Below are 19,255 nucleotides of genomic sequence, written 5' to 3' on the forward strand. Positions count from 1 at the left end.
TCCCTTTGTTGAGACCTAATAGTTGTTGGGTTTTCTTGAGTTAATCGTTACGAGCCTTTTGGATTGGCTCGTATGGGGAAGTGCATTCCAGTTTGATGTGATTTGACTGACCATATATTTGTTCAGTTTCATTTTTACAGAGCAGTCTGAGATCCCGCAGAAGGGCTCAGGGCCAATGAACCTTTCATTAGATCCATTCCTGGCTAGCTCATCAGCAATCTCGTTTCCCTCTAGACCCGTATGTCCTGGGATCCAATATAGGTAGACTCGATTGCGTATGGATAAGTTTTGCATTCCCACACTAGCTTTGAGTTACAAGTGTAGAGAAAATACATATTTTTGCAAATCTATACTTTCTCCTCAGGCATAATAACACGCATTCTAATATTGCATATATTTCCGCCTGAAATACTGTGGGCCACTGTCCTAAGTGGACAGAAATTTTTGTTGTAGGGTCATAGATTCCGGATCCTGTCAGATTATTCATTTTCGAACCATCTGTGAAGAAATTTATAGAGCCTGTTGGAACGTTGGTCCACCTCCTTCCCACTCCTGGCGGGAAGGAATGAACACATCGTAAGGTAAGTCATAATTGACTACCGTTTCCATCCAGTCACTACAAATTCCTATTGCGGGATTTATGGCAAATTCATTTAATATGCTGAGGTGACCCGTAAGGTCTCCCGACAGCAGTGTTTTTGTTCTCTTTAACCTTAGAGCACTTTTTTCCGCTTCCAGCTTTATGAATTGATCTAACCGGGGCAGGTGAAGCATTGCGTCTAGGGCCAAAGTGGGTGTACTACGAACTGCACCAGTGATGGCTATGCAAGCGGTGCGTTGGATTTTGTTGAGCTTAGCCCTTGCAGCAGCCTCATTAGTTTTAGGCCACCAGACAAGGGAAGCGTAAGTTGTCCTGGGACGGACAATGGTTTTATATATCCACATGATCATACTTGGTTTTAGGCCCTATCTTTTACCAAGGGTTTTTGAACAAACCCAAAGTGTATTGAGACCTTTCTGCACAACTGATTGGAGATGAGAGTTCCAATTAAGCTTTGCGTCGAGTATGACACCTAGATATTTTACTTCACTTGAATAAACTAATTGTGTTTGATTCAAGAAAAGGGGTTTCAGTTGTATCTTTCTCCGTTTGGTGAAAGGGATAATGGAAGTTTTTGTAGGATTTATGCCTAGTTGATCCTTTTGACACCAGGAAAAAGTGTGATTTAGGGCAGATTGCATTCTTTCCACGATAACACTTTCGAATTTGCCTCGTACAATAATGACAACGTCATCAGCATATCCAACCACTTCGAAGCCTCTTCTCTCTAAGCTGTCTAGAAGCTCATCCACCACCAGTGACCACAACAAAGGAGAAAGCACTCCGCCTTGCGGACACCCCCTTGTTGCTTTAACAGTGATGTATGAACCGCTAAGCTCAGAGGAGATTTTCCGATTAGCTAGCATAGCATGTACCCAGGTAACAATGCATGGGTCGAATTTTCTCCTCAACATTGCTGACCCTATAGACGAATAAGAAGCGTTATATCAAGAAATGCTACAAGAGCAATTTCTTTTGCATTAAGTGTTTTTTCGATTTTTGAACTACCGTATGTAGTGCCGAGATCGTAGATTTTCCACTTTGATAAGCGAATTGGTTTTTTGACAAAGGCATTGCTTTCATAAATTTGTGATTTATGTACTCGCATAGTACCTTTTCCATAATTTTGAGCATTACAGAGGATAAACTTATCGGCCTGAATGCTTTGGGGTTGGTTTTATCTCTTTTGCCTGCCTTCGGAATGAAGACAGCCCGGATTTGACGCCAATCGTTAGGTATGTGCCCCAAAATCAGACTCGCCTTAAAAATCTCAACCAAGGGTGGAACCAGTGTTTTCTCCTCTTTTTGGATCAACGCTGGGAATATTCCATCCATGCCAGGAGACTTAAATGGCTCGAAAGATCTCACAGCCCTCTCAACCCTGGCCCGAGTGAAAGCTTCCTTTGCAACCTTTATTGCGTCTTTTTCATTTCTGTGATTTTCTTTTAGAAATTAGCTTAAAATTCTCTCCTGTTTAAGAAAAACTGATAAAATAGTAGGCTTTGTTCTAGCAATTTGAAAACAAATCCCACTTTTGTTGTATCATTTTGATATTTACTCGCATAAAAATCAAATTCCAGATTTTGAAAGGTACTCTTTTACACAAAAAGTATGGTCCATTTAATTATCCCACAGCAATAAATATAAGTGAAGACTATTATGTCAAATTTTTGTAAAGTTAGCAATTTTTTTCAATTTATTAGATTCAAGGATGTTAACGATCATTCAGTAATTTGCGTTCGATCATTTAGTAGTTTGTCAATAACACATTCCAGAAGCTGAATTTCAAAATAGGTTGTATGGTGGACTTCTAGTGCGAAGGTTTCTCTACAACTCTGCCTAATGGTTCGTTGTTTGAATTCCACTAGTAACGGAGTTATAGCTATAGTTTCAGTAACTTAGACTAAATGATAACAAAATTCCAATCATTTAGTTTGAGTTACTGCTAGCGCTCTTACTCCGTTAATAGCTGAATTCTAATAACGAACCACTAGGCAAAGTTGTAGAAAAACCTTCGCACTAGAAGTCCACCATACAACCTGTTTTGAAATTCAGTCTCTGGAATGTGTTATTAACAAACTACTAAATGATCGAACACAAATTACTGAATGATCGTTAACATCCTTGAAGATTTTTTTTGTATTTCTCCATGTAAAACAAGTTTAATAAATTCAACGGCAAATTACTCAAGTCGGAAAAAATGACTTGGGACTCTTATGCGAATAACGGCAGTGTACAACAAAGTCACAAGCGTATTTTCAGAGACCAAATTCTGGAGAACGCACTACGCTGGAAATTTATCAAATCGATTTCCTCCTACTGGTGACCACTCGGATTACTATTTAGGATGGTTCATTATTTGGTTCACTATTTGGTGCACTTGATTAATTCGGTTGTGGCTTCTTCATAAATGCATATTAATTAACCAGCCATCATATCTTTCATAAACTCTTCGATTGGAGAAATAGGCAGCTGGGTAAGTGAAAGGTGGAGTTAACAAAATGTTTACATACTCTATGTTTTATTTTTCTGAGAGTCAGTGCTCAGTAGATTAAGAATCTCCAAATAGCATCTTAAACATGACCCCTTTGCATTCTCTTCATTCAATGTAGGAGAGTTGCATTCATGACGGAATGGGCGGAAATTTATTAATTTTTTTTCAGAAGTTTGCATGTTTTTATAAATTAATGTTTTTCGAATATATGTATTATGTAATATGGTCCGTAATATTGAATTCTAGAACTTTGATTGCGAGGGTGACGTTTTGAATCGTTGTTTCAACTTGCCCCGCACCACGCATTTCTATTTGCCCCCGAAGAGTTGAACATGCAGAGCTATATCAAACAACCAAAATACAAAAATTAAAACGGTTCTTTCATCGATTTTTCATAACAATTATGCTTATTCAACATTGAATGATTACCTATACCGTCAAAATTTGATGAAACAACTCTTCCAAACATCGTTTTGAGACCTGTTTCATCGGCACGTCAAATAGTTGGTTTGGATTGTGCAAAGGGCGAAAAATAAACAATGGCAGAAAATGCTTCTGAAATCTGCAATCTTCCGGGAATGGCAGTCAGAAAGTGCGTTTAGGGAAGTTGTTCGTTGAAAAAAATAATGAGAGCATTCGGTCATTTCCTAACTATACAGCTTCCGTTTCAACTTACCCCGCATTTCAACTTGCCCCGGTGTACCTTATTTAACATTCACACTGTTCATCACTGTTCGGGTGGCATACTGTTCAGCGCCTTAAAAATATAGTTCTAATTCTAAAAATATTCCGCAAAAGTAATCCATGGAGCGGAAAGAAAAATACCAAACAATCGAGTAATCATCATGATTTTCATTTCATACGCGAACATTATTACAGATTTTTTTAAAGCTGAATATTTTACAGTTTATTACCTAATATGCCATATATTCATGGTACCGTCAACTGGGGGGAAGATGATCATTGAGGTGAAGATGATCATTTGATGCGTCAGTCAAAATTGCCAATTTTTTTTATGAAACGGTAGTCAACAATATTCTCCGTTCAAGTAGTGTTACCGCTAGGTAGAAATCCGAGTTTTTCGATTATAATCATGAAAATGTATTTTGTAGAAGAAAGAGAGATGACGCTATTTTCATTTCAAATATTGACTTCGTAGACTTCTATACGTCCTAAATTCAACATTCATACAAATAACCTAGTGTATTTTGACTACTAGGTCATAATGATTTTAGTAGAGCTGCCTTGATCAACTTCACCCCAAACCAGATTACTCAAAAAATGTGTGATAATTTAATTTATTTTAATAAATGTGAACGCATTTCAGAAAACTAAAGTTGTTGATTATTGCAACGTATAGCAGTACATGTTTTGAAAATATTTGTTTCGATTTAAAATGTAAACATACATTGTTATTGCATGTTTTGTCTTAAAAATGATCATCTTCCCCCCAGTTGACGGTACTATTTTTTTTTATTATCTGCTATACTATAATAATTGCATAAATACCTACCTGGATTTTTGGTTGGCAACAGCAACGATACATTTATGGCTGGCGTGTTACACACTTAACTCATTTCACAGTATTCGGTAAATTTTACCGAAATCTCAACAGCAGAACTGTTCGGTAATTATTTTACAGATTTTTTGTAATTTTTTCCATTATCAAACTGTCAAAATCACTGAGAATCGGTAAAATTATTTACCGAACAGTTCTGCTGTTGAGATTTCGGTAAAATATTACCGAATTCGGTGATTTATTTTAAGTGTGTATAGAGCTCCATAATCGTCTCTCTTTGGCAATGTTCCTTCAGTTTGACCGCGTGCAACCAGCGTTTTCGTAGGCATCCACTCCAATGTTTTCGGGGAAAATGGGGCGCATCGAATGACGAAAAGCTGTTGTTCCATTTTTTACAACAGGTGGCGCTGCAAAATGTAACTTCTGTTATAAACGATTTTTAAGCATGGTGTCTTTGGCAAAATTGTAGTGTGATTTTTGATTTTTTTTTTGCTGAAGACAGTGTTTATCTATCATCATTTTTGAAATACGGGCGTTTCTATGGACATATCCTAAAAAACTAGTTTTTGAAGATATTTTCGAAACTAACAGTTTCAGGTCAATACAATGTTCTACGAAAATCTATATATAATCAAAATAGACCACTTTCTGGAAGATGTTTTTTGCAAACATGATTTGTAATCGGCGATTTATGGTCGAAAATAGTGATATTTGAAGACTTCATATGCGACTGAGGGGCGAATTTGGGGCAAGGAAATCCCCAGAGTATTTATAGTATCTGGTTTGTAGTTTCATATGCGTGTAATTATGTCTCTCCTCGCGTGTATCCAAACAAGTATTTCGAATATTTTTAAATCGACATTTTGAACTGATATTTATATAATAATTGAGATTTGTAATTTCCAGTGTAGCCAACTGTGAGCACTTTCGAGACTTCCCGAATCAACTGCCTCAGGGTTGGCACAATCTCGGTAATTAATTATTATATTACTTCACTCATTCTTGTCTCCTCCCACTTTCTTCTATCTAACCTCACTCTGGGGCCCCTTCTTCCTTCCGCAACCACCTTCGCTTCTTCTTTGCGTCTTCCCTCTTCTGATGTTACTTCAGCCATGTCTGGCCACGTTCTGTGCCTTTGGATGACACCGAGGGTTCGTCGACAGATGGCTGGTGATTTGGCTGCGCGTCCTTTGCTACCGATGAGTTGACGGATCGGTCTTCCGCCAACAACGATGCCGGAATCCACCCGGCGCGGGCGAGAGGGTTCTGGGACGACGCAGGGCTACACGGGAAACTGGGGCACAAGCACAGCGTTGAATGTAACGAAAATCAACGTGGTCCTGATTTGATTGAAACGGAAATCACGTATCACAAACACGATCACCATACAGGCATTCCGCCAGTGTCCCGGAGATGGGGATTGGACATTTACCTAATTTTCCTCCTTAGTGTTCCCAAACTGTTTTTTTAAACTTTAAAATGTTTGGATTCAAACTTTTCATAGCGCTTTGGACATCTAGTTTTGTTCACGACTGTCGGGTTACCCAAGTAGCACACGCAACATCTTCCAAAAAGCACATTGTTTCTATACAGTTTCATTGAAGGTATTGGAAAAACATCGAAGCACGAAAAAGTTACATTAAGATGTCAAAAACGTTCGAATTGTGATCAATGTTTCATTAACATTGCAATGCAGTACGCGTTTGGCATTTCGAAAGAAACAACCAAAGAATACTGCACTGCATGTTGCATACACGAAACAAAATAATTGAGTTTCATATTTTTTACCATGTAACTTGAATGCGTCTTTCAAAAAATTGAATTGTTTCTTTAAATAAAGTTACAGATAAGTTGAGTACATCTTCATGCTTGATTTAGCATCGTTCAACGTTTTGACAACTGACAATTTATTCCGGTGATGGTGCAACCAAGTACACCCAAATCCGATTCTTTTACACGGGGGATGCGTTCCGTGAAAAAAACAGTTTTCAGTTCAATATTTCAAAATCCGTGTAAAAAAAGTTTTATGATTTCTGGACGAATCATGCAAAATGAAGCTACATAGCAAAAATTTTGTATGGTATGAAAAAAAAATCCGTGTAAAAACAGAATCGGGTGTAACAGGAAAGCCGAGTACAAAACTTCATAATTACTTGATACTTGATGGGCTACAGCTCTTCGATGATCCTACGCCAAATGGAGTATCCTTCTCCACTGGACTCGATCCTGGGCCAATCGCTTCCAGTCACCCTGAACATTGAGCGCCCTCAGGTCCTCTTCAACTGCAAAAAGCCATCGTGTACGCGGCCTTCCACGAAACATGCGGCCTCTTCCGGGCTCTCTACTAAATATTATCTTCGCTTGACGTTCTTCCGGCATACGAATGACATGACCAGCCCACCGTAGTCTGCCGTGTTGAATAAGCTTAATAACATAGCCCTTTATACACCTGGTACAACTCGTGATTCACCAGATACCGTTCTCCTGTTTACCACCGAGTATTGTCCGCAGCACTTTACGCTCAAACACTCCGAAAGCTCTCCGATCAGCCTCCTTTAACGTCCACGTTTCATGGCCGTATAAAGCCACCGGAAGAATCAGAGTAGTACACAGCGCGAGTTTTGTTTTCGTTTGCAGACTACGGGACTTGAGCTGGTTACGAAGTCCGTAATAAGCCCTATTTGCAGCTGCAATACGCCTTTTCAGCTTGCGGGTAACATCATTATCGCACGTCACTAATGTTCCAAGATACACAAATTCTTCTACCACTTCAAATTGTTCACCATCTAGCACCATTTCGCTACCACCACCACAAATGAACACACGTTGATTGCCAGCGACCATGTACTTCGTTCTGCTGGTATTGATCGTGAGTCCAATCCTCGATGTCTCCCTCTTAAAAAGCACAAAAGCCTCTTCCACGGCACGGCGATCAATCCCAATAATATCTGCGATTTTATGATAATGGTACCGCTTCTTTGCACACCAGCTCTCCTAATCGCTCACTCGAGCGCTATATTGAACAGTAGATTCGAGAGTGCATCACCCTGCTTTAATCCATCTAAGGTAACAAATGACGTCGATATTTCATCCGCAACCCTTACACTTGATTTCGATCCGTCCAACGTTATACGGATCAGCCGTATCAGTTTCACCGGAAAACCATGTTCAAGCATAATTTGCCATAATTCATTTCGGTTCACTGAATTGTACGCCGCCTTGAAATCAATAAACAGATGATGTGTCTGCAAGTTGTACTCCCGGAATTTATCAAGGATTTGTCTCAGGGTAAACATTTGAGCCGTCGTTGATCGGTCCTCACGAAAACCTGCTTGGTATTCGCCGACGAAGGACTCTCCATGCGGTCTCAATCTTTTGAACAAAGTACGTGCCATAATTTTGTACGCCGAATGAGGGAGGATTAATCCTCGGTAATTGGCACATTCCAGTCTGTGCCATTTCTTAAAGAGAGGGCAAATGAGGCCGTTCAACCAGCTAGCAGGCAATTCCTCGTCTTCCCATATTTTCGACATAATATGGTGCAGAACTTCATAAAACTGCTCACTGTCATGTTTGAGAAGTACAGCCGAGAGCAGGTCTTTTTTTTTGTATCTTTATTAGGGAGACTTTCAGCCCGAGGCTGGCTCGTCTCCGGCCCAGAGCAGGTCCTTCCCCGTCCTTGTTCATGGTCGCTAATATTTATTCTGTTCACCGATCCACCGTCATCTGTCAGCAAATTCCTTTCTCGGTCGTTGCACATGACGGGAGATGGCGCTGTCTTTTTCCGCACACCATTGACAGTCTCATGGAACCTCCGCATATCATTCTGCTCCATTTTGACGTAAACTACGTCTAAGGGGAAGACTCGGATACAGGGTGACAAATAAAAAATTCCAAATTCGGAACCGTCACGAAATTAGGGGAGATTTCAAACGCCAATAGCTCATTTATTTTTCAATGGATTTTCGAGATTTTATTATCAATCGAATCGGAAACTCTCCAGCTTTTTTTTTTCTCTCCAGCAATTTATTGGAACTATTCATTATCAACGGGAAAACATTGAAAACACCAACCCAGTAATATTTTACAGTTTCGTTACGACGGCCGTCATAAGGTTAAACTCCCAAGTTAAATGTAAAAAATATGAATAAAATGCTCATTAAGATCTAAAAATGTATGAGTACGTTGGCAACATAGGAATTTAGCAAGTGAATAAATCGTCTTTGTTGCGAAACAATTTGCTGCTTGCAAGAAAAATTATTAAGAATATACTAAATCGTGGGAAATTCAATTGAGCACGTAAAAGAATAACATATCAATAATGAGCATTTTTGTTCTCTTCATAAATTTGCTTTGAAAATCGGTGCCGGACACCATTCAACCAGCCATTCAACAAAAAAAACTCTAACTATCCGGATTATGTTTCCTTTTATACCTTTACACAAAATATGACCATTGATGATTCATACAAACTGTATTTGATCATTTGAACATGTTTTGGTGAAAAATTTCACGGTTCAGAAAAATGTATTCTAGTACCGGACACTTTTTCATCATGTTCAAATGTGACCAAGTTCATATTACATGAGTAAAGACATAATTCAGAATTGTAATATTTTTCACGTGCTTTAAGTTGTAAATATTAAAAATTTTTAGTAGAGCTTATTGAACTCTTCAGCCTAATTGTTTTCATCCCAATCCAAATTCGAACCTTTTTCAATATCCTCTTCAGTTTTTGTTTCTGCTAATTTGTGTGGCTTCCTAAGCAAGAAAAACCCCCAGCTGCCCTAAGTAGGTTGAGTTGGTCCTATTCGGCGCATGAACGTTGGCGACTATTAAATGTTGAGTGGTATGACCAATCGTGTACCTGACGCTAGCTGTCAGGATACAAGCTCCTTGGCATTTAACATCACTAACAGTGATATTATACCACTTGGATACAAGAACGGCCAAATTGCGTTTCTGGTTCCTGCAAGTACTACCAGTCAACCAAATATAATTTGTTGTTTCTGATCTAGCAGCATTGATATTAGCCTCCTGAAGGAAAGCGATTCCAATACCTTCGCGATAAAGATACTCATCGATTCCGTTTCGCTTTTCGCGTGAACGACAGCCTGATCCATTCATGTTGGCCATCTTCAGATAGCAGTCTGTACCTGATTGCACTACAACATCTGGAGCTACACTAGCTCTGTCCAAAGAAGAAGTGGTAGAAGTGAACGATCCAGCGGGAGCTACAGGAGCTGAACATACTGACAAATGTTGTAAATCTTTGCCAACACACGACAAACTAGGATCATCGGGAAAGGAGATCGGAGATACCAGGTATCTGGCAACCCCAATCCTACCCACTACGTTTGACAATAGCCAACATCTTTGAGTTTCCCATTGTTCTATTGAAATTGGGTTTCCCACTGACAATTCTATTTTGTAAACAAACCACTATTCCGAAGTGATTTTTTCCAAATAGACGTAATTATTTTTCATCATTTTTCAAGAACTTGTGCGAAAGTATGAATGCGAGGTGTATTTCAACAAGAATATTGATGTCTTTAATAAATTTTCATATTTCAATCGGCACCAAGCGCTCTACTTCGCCAAAATATCATGATATTCAAAATACATTTTCAATGGCAGGTTTCAACGATTATGATTACGCCTTCGTATTAAATTAATCGATGATTTTGATGCTAGCATCAGAAACATGGCCGCTTCGCAGACCCCTGGGAGATACATTATCACGAAGAGTGGGAAAGGAGGTGTTCTCAAAATCCTGTGCTATATCTGGCGTATTCGTAGGAGCAGGAGCTTCCAAAGAATCCAATTTGGACATGGAAAACTCATCAGACCTAGGTTGACCTGAAGAACGATCTGCAATCATAGCCTTCTCTAAAACAGGAAGCGGGTCGGCAACACGCAGAACGCTGCCACTCATGAGAGCTTCATGATCTCGTATCTAAATAGAGACATGTAATGCAGCACCAGCAGGAACGGGTAGCATGAGTTTCTCATTTGCGTCTCCTATGTACACCGTCATGCAGGCACCGAAAAGCAATGCAAGAGTGTGAAGATTTAGGTAAATGGTGTCTTCAATACTGGGTCGATCCAAACTACATTGACCTATAACACGTAAAACCAAAACTTCTGAATATCTATGAACCAAGACCAATCACAAAACTTACCTGTTTCTGCACCAGGGAAACGGCCATTATACCCGTGAAGCAGAATTGTTATTCCATTGTCGTCCTGTCTTATTCTCAACTGATGTAGGAAAGACTGGTAAACGGATACATCCCCGTAGAATGGTCTAATCATATCACTGGTCCTCGGGATTGTAGCGGGATGTTGATTGACCCGTTGGCGTCGCAAAAACTGGTGTGAGACGCAAACAAAACACTGTCATAGTGCACACCAGAGAAACATATCGCAACTTTCTTTGCCATAGGAGACCCGCCAAAGTACTCCATGAAACGACCGGAACACTCATCGCAGACGGTAATTATAATGTCATACAGCTCACAGGCAACAGACAAACATTCTTCACCGCCCCAAAATCGGTTGTCCGAAAGAAGTTCAAAATATCTCCAGACACGATCATATATGTCCACATAACCATCTTTGATGAAGTCTTCAGCGAACGGCACTAGATATTCCCAGTACCGGGAAAAATTTCTTCGAAGATGATCCACTATAGACTCTCGCATGCGTGACGTAACAAACAAAAAGTCTTTCTCTACAGGATGAATCCCAAATACCTGATGTACAAGGCTACCAAAAAGACAACTGCCGTCTCCCGGGGTACACTGAACCCACAGGTTGTACTCGCCGACTTCACGGCAAACTAGTCGGAAACTATCTCTGAACGCCATTCTAAAATTTGGAACGCAACGCACTTGTGAAGGTCAAAGCAGCGCTCGTAGATTTTGGTAACTGACAACTGTTTTGATGTCGACACAAATTGACGCAAAACAAAAGGCTCGGTGTTCATGTAGCGTATTTTCGAATTTTGCTTTGAATGTTGTGTCACTTTTTATTCTTCTTATGTTTTTCTCTGTTGTTAACAGATTTTCGTGGAGTCTGATGAAAATATATGTGTGGGATGGTGATGGTAATATAACGCATAAAAGTGTTTTTTTATTTTTCGCCTTTGCGTGTTTTCGGTGATCGGTGCCACTAAAGTTTTTTTTTCGGTAATCGGTACAACTGAAGTTATCTCCATTTTTTTTTAAATTATTATTTTCGGTATGGTACGATAGTTTACATTGAATCGGTAATGTTTACATATAATGCAGAACTTATTGCATTATTACCTTTGCAACCGATTGCAAGCGTGCGCCGCGCGTTCAAAAAGTTTTGTTTTGCTTGTTTTTATGGTCGCATTGCCAGCTACAGGCAAATCCTGACCCAACGAATACCTTCCTCATTATCCAACTCCGTAGTACTTATAAGGGTGTCGCTAAGTCGGGGGCCTCTCATTAAGTAAGTACTACATCAACATTTTCTCCCCCTCCCAAGTTATGGTGAAGATGGGCGTGGCCAGGAGTAGTAATCATCATGCTTTTGTGATTTTTGTCCTAGATTGAAATTAAGGACCACACCCACCTTGATTTCTGATAGCAGTCTGGATGGCGATTTCAAAAGAAAAACATGAGTATCACTAGTGTCCAATCTACGAAGTACACCGTAACTATGCTATGCTATGCTATTTGTGTGGCTTAAGGTGAAGGTGGGTTGAGTACCAAAACAAAGCTTTGAAAGTACTGGTACAATAAAAACTGTCATATACTGTAGTAGTATTGGTGTCGTAGTCATAAAAAAACAAAGAATATTAGTAGGGTGGTTCAAAAAAACGACCCAGCACCACCACGCTCACTCAATTCCGTCCCATGCTCCGGGTGTCCTCCAAAAACCGATTTGAACAAAAACTGGTTGAGCGCAAACCGGTTCAAGTTTACACTGGCTACAGTGACTCCCCTCCAAACGCTGGCGAAAAGAGAACCCACATAGCTGAAAGCATCATTCCTGAGACTTCACTGAACGAAAATCGCACCGCGCAATAAAGATCCATTGATTACGTAACGCAAAAATAGTATTTTATACCCCACTCACCCCCACGTCACACTTTTTGTATGAAGCATTTGCCCCTTGCGCGATTGTGTAGACTAGACTAGACTAGAAGTATCTGCCCCTGGTGCGATAGACATCACAGACAAATTCTGGGTATTTTGTTGAATTGCACGTTTCACTGATGCCTTCTGAGAAGCCTAATGATCATGCTAAAGATTCGCAACCTCGCTTAAAATTGACTCCCAACTATTGGAACGGCCATTCTATATGGATTGTCTATGGACTTGAAGCCCTTGAATATTTCATCCAGTCATATGGTCTCCCCCCTCGCCATCGCCCAATGACGGTGTGCCAGAATCAGAATAATGTTAAAATTCAACCTCGCCATATCAACCTTCATACAAACTTGAAACGACCTGTGCACGGTAAGCTTCTAATCAAACCAGCCCAAACCATCGGATAACACCCAAATTATAAATCATAATCGACTGAGCGTGGCGGAGCAAAATTATTTTTTGAACCACCCTGTTTATTAGTTTGCTGCTGCCGGTGCCGTTGTTTACATTCGCTCCGCGATCAGTTTTTAATCGTTTTTTTCGGGCAAAAATAGCAGTAGCATAATATAATTTCGGTTTGAACAAGTGACTGATTTCGAAAATTAATGTTTAATTTGCATTCCATCAACATTTCGGGGTGTTCATGCGCGGAGAAGTAAGTAAAATCTTGATATTTTCAGTGCCCTTTGAGAAGAAGTGAAGTGCAGTGATAAACCCACCAAATCGCGAACGGCTAATAAATTGGCACGAAACTGCTGATTTATGATATTATTCGAGCCGAAATATATGGGATTCTTTGGATAAACATGTTCATTATCACGGGAAGTGAATAAATATAAACAGGTAAACAGGTTAGTAATTTGAATACAAAACTTTTGTTCGATGCTGTTCGAAGCTTTCGAGTGCTGGTGGGAGAGGGGTGCGGGAGGTGTGCGGTTGTCCCGTGGAAGGTCCGGTGCCATCTTGACTGCCATCGTGGTACTCTTCCAACTATGTCCTTAAGCAAGAAAAACCAATAAGGTACCAGTCAAAACGATTAGTGCAAGAGATGGCCTTTTTTCAATGGTAGTAAAATCGAAATTTCACCACTATGAGACTACTAATCAGCGCAAACTAAGTGCAGGAGTTAATGTTTTCACCTCATACTTCGTTCCTTATCTCTACTTTCTTCTAAAACACCACCATTTGCCATAAATTTGCAAAATACTTGATTTTCCCATACATTTTATCGATTTCCAACTGCCATTCTTCCATGAGCTCATGGTGAAAATTGTGAAAATCTCAGAACATAGAGTAGCAGGCTTAACAACACAGATAGAAACGCCGGTATCGCCACTCAGTGACGAATACCGTAAACATGGTGCACGGAAGGTTGTTGTCTACACTTTTTACGGCTGCTGCACCCTGGAAGTAAATGTCATCGAAGTAAACAGTCGGTCCCTTATTGAATTGCAGTAAGTAAGTGTAACAAAACAGGTGTAAAGAATGGCTATGAAAAATCTCAATGTCCGGACGTGGGGGACAACTATCGAATATGTACATACATTGTGACATTACTTCTAACAAATCATGATCATTATTCAAAATATGGTTAATATGGACCATCTCCACATAATCAGAATGCATTAGATTGATTTTAATATTGTTGATTCAAACCTTCTAAAATAACGCGAAATAGTTTTAAGCATTTTTGTTCAATTTCAAATTTTGTACAAAGTTTAGCACATGAAGATCTGATAATCGTTTTCAATAGCTACCTTTTGTACTTAATAAGATGAAGGAGGTGGGGGTTCCGTAGCGTAGTTGGCTACATGTTCGCCTTACAAGCGAATGGCCATGGGTTCGATTACCAGCCCCTCCACCAAAACCCTGGTCATTCGCCGGATGCGCAGTCTAAGCGGTGGCGTATTAGGGTGCGCGCCTTACCGTCACGGCTGCCTGATGACGACTGACAACTTGTTCTTCTCGGAGGCATTCCTTCAACGTTACCCGGATAAATGGCAACCGAACAATGCAACGATCATATTGGATTTACGACATGGACAAAACGGATACAATAAACTCAAGACGAGATGGACCAGCAACGACAACAACAATGAACAATGGAAAAATCTAAAAATAGATTCTGTGTGGATTCTGGCTGCAGAATACCACAGTAGATCTCGGCACCAGTAGCGGTTAAGTAACACAGAGTGCCTATCAAATAAAGAAAGGATTAAAAAAAAACCGGAATAATCCACCTAGCGGTGATGATGCCTTTCTCGTGTACTATAAACCAAGAAAATTCATAATACTAACAAGAAAAGCACAAAAGAGAGGTCAAAATTGCACTTTAGGGGGATAGATTCAGTTATTTATATTAATTCACGTTTATTTGCATTTATTTGAATGCATTGCAGCAGTTTTTGAAAAACAATTCGATTTTGAAATTTTTTGGGACCCTTGGGAAAATGGGGGAAAAAATCAATGATTTTTTAATAACTCTGGAACGCAATGGCCGATTGGGCCAATTTTCAATAGCGAAAAATAAGGAAGGATTCTGCGTCGGATGCAACCTGTTGCAAGCAAATCGGATAAAGCTAAGTACAAAAAAGTGTGTCTTACATTTTTTTGTACACACACACATACATACATACATACACACATACAGACATCATCTCAATTCGTCGAGCTGAGTCGATTGGTATATAACACTATGGGTCTCCGAGCCTTCTATCAAAAGTTCAGTTTTGGAGTGATCCTATAGCCTTTACGTATACTTTGTATACGCGAAAGGCAAAAAAATGATGAAGGAGGGACCTCTGTAAGTCTCGTTTTAGGAAGTGTCCGGTATTGGGAGGTGTGTGGCGCTGGGGGATCTCCTCCTAAATAGTTAATGGGCCGCCTCACGAAACGATCTTTCACATATAATTTTTTATAGTAATTTCCATACAAAGTTCAAACTGCTCGTACTCAGTTAAATTACAATCAATTCAGTTCAAAATTTAGGAGGTTCATCAAACCAGCAAATGTTATCGTTCAAGCACAGGAGAGAAAAAAGGTCAAAATTTCAATCACTCTAAGCTCTAAGCAAATTAATTATCTTATGATCTGTTTATGTAGTTTACGTCGGGCGGTCGTATCTTGTATTTTTTGCTAAGAGAGTAGGGCAACTCTCTCTTGTCTGTAAGCCGAGTGTTATATGAATGCAAAAATGGTACACGCAAAACAAAGCGTTCATGAATTCGTGAACTAACAAGTTCACGGTGTATTTTTTCGTGAACAACAGCCACGGATTCGGGAACACAGTCACGTTTTCTGGAACGTTCTGGAAAACGTGACTGGTGTTTCACGAGTTCGGGAACGCTTTTCTTTGCGTGTAACTTGACTAAAATCACGCAGTTAATAACTGTGGAAGTGTTTATTAAACACTAAGCTACGAAGCAACAATATCCCAATGGCGATGTAATGCAAGTAATAAGAAGAAGATGATTGTACTCATTAAATCGTCAATCACACATCTGACTCAATAATAGATCATTTAAACTTTTTTCCTTTCTTATACACATTGAAATCAGAGCTCCAACTAAGGCAGGTAAACTCTTGCGACAATTTAATAACATATGACTACGAAAAGGTTTGCTCAGAAAGTGCAATTCTTTTAGTAAATAACAGGGCCTGTGTATAAAGGTACAATCAAATACAATTGACTATTTGGCCACATGGAGATATAATTGATTGACATTAGTTGGCGCAGTTCTCTTGCAATCGTATCGAAGCACCATACTGAACTACTCCATTGTACAGGAACGGTTGACTACGTTATTGCACTTGTTCGAAGTATCAGGTTGGAAGGTATAGCTACCACTATAGAAGAACTGAAGTCAAATGTCTGCGCATGGAGCACGCACTACGCCCGATAAACTCCCGCAGCTCGAAGCAATAATGGTAATTGGCACCACCAATAGTGAAGGTGAAAATGGCTTTAGCCTATAACCTTCGTCATCCTATGCCCACGCCGATGCCGATTGTAATGTCGGTACTGCTCCAAGCTGAGGTGCTGCTTGCAAAGAGTTTCATTATTACTAATATTTGACACGTCAAGGCCGTTGACCTGCATTGTTGGGAAGGCTCAACGGAGATCTCGTCACGTTGATTTCGTACTTCGCTCATACTTGAAATTGAAAATAAGCACCTAAGAGGTGCATAAAAATGTAATTAATCATGTTTGAGGTTACCCATTGGCACATATGTATATCTGTAGTCTTACTACGGAAAACGTGGTTCATACAAAAGATTGTGAGTAGTTTTCAGGAATGATGTACAGCACATTTTCTGAACATTGTAAGTTTAGACTAGTAAAGTAAATTGAACAAATCGCGAATCGAACGTCTGAAGACCTTCATTTAACTCACTTGAACGAAAAGAAAGTTAAGAAAGTTCAACTTTTGGCATGACAATTTAATACAACTGAGTTGTTCAACTCACTTGTCCTGTCTAAACGTGGCATAAGTCCAGATTTCCAGTAGCCTTGCATGCACAGGCGTACGATTGCTAATCCGGGGATGGCGAGATTCTCGGTCCGGTCTAGGATGTTTTCGGGTGGGAAGCATTCTCCACTTTCCGGGCATAGTGCATCTATTGTACTTGCCACACAAGATACATTCTCATGTAATGGTGGGCATGAGCTTTCAATCAACATCTGAGGAAATGCTTATTGAATACTTAAATATAAATTTTCAACTAAAATTACCAACACCCTATAGGTATTCATGTTCTTTTTATTTATTTTTTAAAGAATACGTTGAGAACATCTTGTTTTATTTAACTACTTAAAATTAAAACACCCGATTCAAGGCGAGTCAAGTACGATACACTGAAAACCTTTCTGTTGAGATTGAAATACGTATCTGTAGAGTTGCAATCAATTGTAGGAATTAAATGTGATATGATAGTACTAGCTTGTCTTATCTTCTATATATAAAAATGAAATGGTCTGTGTTCGTATCCGCATAACTCGAAAACGGCTGGATGGATTTTCTTCATCCCTTCAGCAAATATGTTCGTTATCGTTTCCGACGGGTTTATATGATATTTCCTCATGCAAAAGTCACGAGTAAGGTTGAGTAAATCGTTAAAAACTAAAATTAATAATTGAATAATTAAAATTAATCCGCCTACTATGCAGGACAACGTCTGTCGGGTCGACTAGTGATAAATAAAGACTAAAAAAAATGATTACACAGTGTTTTGTACCTACTTGACTTGCCTTGGTTGACTGAGATAAATATCTTAATAGAAACTAATTTTCTATCTCACAAAATTGACTTTTACGTCAATTATGTCGAACGGTGTTATACCAACCGTACCGAACTCCATAATATAATTATTACTAAAACACTGCTCCATAATCAAGCCATATCGTTACGTTGAGTTGGCGGTCACTGGCACTTCTAGCAGGTAACGAGGTATTGCAGCCTACCGGTCGATGTAGCACGTACCAACTGTGCAACTTCCACTTCCACCCAAAGCAGAGACCACCCCGAATCAATAAGCAACCGTCAGGTTGTCAACGTAGATATTATTATAATGTCCGTCCACATATTATGCAACATTTCCTCGACCTTTGGTAGAGGTCTCCTCGGACACTGTCTGTCAGTTAATTCATTCGACGGAATTGTTTTGCTGTTTCGGTCAGTGCGTTATCAGAGTCAATGACTATCCAAGTGCACTTTGATTGTTTGTACTCCTGCCGCATAGCAAATTATTGTTTACTATTTTGTTTTTATTTCAATTCAGCATGCAACTCTTAGCAGAGAAATCGTAAACCAAATGCAAATCGTTTTGTGTATTTATATTCCATTGGTTTTTTGTATATGATAGATGTAGATATCGTTGTCCCCGTAGTTGGTTACCGATCGACGAACATACCGCCGACAATCGCACAAATCAAATAATGATGGTAGTTTCGATTATTTGGTCGCAAAATGAAGGCTAGCTACCCTTTTGTCAAGTCCAATGGCAAAAGTGAAGGTTTTATGAACGTTTCTTGTTTAGGATTAGTATATTTATGATTAGTGAGTCATAATAACCTTCCGGGACTCGCATTGTTGTAAAAAGTACAACACATTGAGTAAAACTAAAATATATCTTTTTAGTCAGTTGACCAATTTGCACAAAACCACCATGTATTTCTTAAAAAAATAGTTCTCCATCAATTGAGAAGATAATAAAAGTGATTCTATAGAAAGTTCGGGTAAATATAGCTAAATAAAAGGCTCAGGTGCATTTGGGAAAAGAGACCAGTAATGATTTATTTATTTATTTCGTTAACAATTCATCCATAAGTACGCGATTTTTTCTATAACGTTCCTGACAATAACCTTGGAGTTAATTCGCAGTTCTTACTTACCTATGACCATAGGTGGCCACCAGGCGGCCTTCCGGAAAACCCGGAACGTTCGTAAAAATGGTTATTTTGGAAAGTTTGTCCTACAGCAGCGCATTTTTTCTACGCAATTTCTGATGGTGATCTTAGA

The sequence above is a fragment of the Armigeres subalbatus genome, chromosome 2, assembly GCF_024139115.2.
Source record: "Armigeres subalbatus isolate Guangzhou_Male chromosome 2, GZ_Asu_2, whole genome shotgun sequence".
Classification (NCBI taxonomy): Eukaryota; Metazoa; Arthropoda; class Insecta; order Diptera; family Culicidae; genus Armigeres; species Armigeres subalbatus.